The sequence below is a fragment of the Aptenodytes forsteri genome, unplaced genomic scaffold, assembly GCF_000699145.1.
Source record: "Aptenodytes forsteri isolate BGI_AS27 unplaced genomic scaffold, ASM69914v1 Scaffold2, whole genome shotgun sequence".
In the NCBI taxonomy this organism is placed as follows: Eukaryota; Metazoa; Chordata; class Aves; order Sphenisciformes; family Spheniscidae; genus Aptenodytes; species Aptenodytes forsteri.
In genome coordinates this window covers 16,823,442-16,825,800 of record NW_008795695.1, presented here as the reverse complement: position 1 = coordinate 16,825,800, position 2,359 = coordinate 16,823,442, and positions in this window count along the sequence as shown.

Genomic DNA, 2,359 nt, shown 5'->3' with positions numbered 1-2,359 from the left:
CTAAATGGATCTGTGTCAATTACCTGACACAAAGTTGCCGTTAGATTTTAATAATGGCAAATTGCAATTTCGGGTTCTTTTAACTCCATTATAAAGAATTGATCCTGAGTTTTATTTGACTCAATACATATATAAAAAAATACGTAGGATCTTTTCTCTCTCTCCGAAGGTGCCTGGGAAACAGGAAAGACACCTAGTACAAAACAATGCAGAATTTTCAAACGGTGTTTTGGTTTGGGTTTTTTTTTTTTATTTGGGGGGAAGGTCTTGTGTAGATTCCCCCCCTGTGATACCCGGTACTTCTAAACCAGACTGAACATGAGGGGGAGGACCAAGGCTGCCCCACCTCTAGTTTCAGTTTTGGTGGCGTGTGTTTGCACAGATACACGCTTACCTTACAAAAGGGTCTCTTGTTCAGTCTTAACTGTACACTCATTGGAAATACTCTGCTTGAAAAACATGAAAGTACAGGGGGAAGCAAAGCTGAACATTTTTATACTGCCTTGCTCTCAAACTAGCTTTCACGTTTAATATTTGCTAATGGCTATAGTAGGAGAAGACTGAACATGAAGACTAAATCTCGTAAGAGCAGACCTTTATGAGCAAGCGCAGATGGATGTAGTCATAGGAAAACACATGAAACAAAATCTCCTCCGGTATAAAGTTTTTTGTGTCGTGACCTCTGCAGTATTTTCGCGGGCCAAGCTAGGGATAAAATTGCATGTTTACTTTTAAAGAAATAAAAGCTAGTGGAAGCATGTGTTGTATATGCATTGGCATTCTGTAGACAAAGCTAACAGTGCTGAAATAACTTACCCTTGGATCCTGTGCATTTTTTATTCTCCGTATTTTCAGAGATCATGCATCTTTACATCTGTAGCTTTGGATGTAGTATACTATCAAATGAAAATAGTTTCTAGACTATTTCTCAGTTCTGTTTAGAAATATTCAAAGAAATACATTCCTTGAAATACTAGCAACAATTATCTCGGTGAATTCCATGGAAAATAGAGAGGGTTCCTGAATGACCGATGAGTGTGTGTGTGTGTGTAGGTCATAATGCAAAAAAATTACCTATCCTTCCTCCCCCACTGCCCTTTATAGATAGGAGGAGAGCAGGAGGTCTGAGGAAACTCTGAGTCTCTCGGGCTCAGCTCAACATGCAGAGAGCCATTAGAAAAATATCAAAATGACAAAACAATACTAACCTAGGAAGTGTTTACAAACAAACACCCAGCATCACCCATGAACAGCCAGCACAGGTTTGTCAAGAGTATATGTCAAATAATCTGATTTTATTCTTTGGTAGGACAGCTGGTTTAATGGATGAAGAGGAAATAAATAATAGGTGTGTTATTTTGTAGTAAATGTGTCTTTTTATGCTCTCCCACATAAGAATGTATCACCTAGGGAAAAAGTAACCAACCTTTCCTAATAAAGGGTTATCAAAGTAGGAGGAATAAATGCAAGAAGATGGGTGTTTTTTTGCCCCAAGAGCTAATCAGTATTAGTCACAATAACTGAAATCATGTAATAAAAATGGTGCTTATAAAAGCTTTTTAATGACAGCATGCTGAAAGAAGTTACAAGCACACTGAATGACAGAATCAAAATGAAAAATATTGAATAGGTTGGAGAACTCAAGAAGAAGAAAGATCATAAAAAATGTAAAGTACTCTCTGTAAAACCAGGACATCAAATGCACAAATACAAAATGGGGACTAATTGTCCAGGCAGTAGTGCTGCAGAAAAAAATATGGAATTACAATAAATAGGAACCCAAGTATGCTGTTATAAATAACTGAATACACCGATGAATACCATGAAGGGCTCAGAAGGCGGTTATGTTGTTCTGCTTGGTATTGATCAGGCATGGAATGTAACTCTCAGCCCAGTGTGATGGCGGGACAGAGACAGAAAAGCGATTCTTCCTGAAGGCAGCGAGACCAAAAGGAAGCTTAGAAAATGTGATTTGTGGAGGAACTGCATTTGTTTTATATCCCTTGCCCAGTCTTCCTTGTAGATGTCTCTGACTGTGTAGCAATTTACTGAAAAAGGTGATTAACGGGCCAATGTATGGTGAAAGGCAGGACAAGAAATAATGGCTTTAATTTGAACTCGTGGAGATTTATGTTAAATATTATAAAAAAAAAATCCAAGTATAAGAGTAATAAAGCGCTGAAGCAGACCTGGTTTGGAATCACCTTTGCTGGATCAATAACACATTAGATAACATCCGCCAGGCATCCAGCTAGCCTTTAGAGAGGAGGAGGTATTATATCATCTTTTGAGATAGTGTTAGGCTTACATTTATTCAACTTTCACAACTATTGAGTGGTTATTTTCCTTTTTTTCCTAA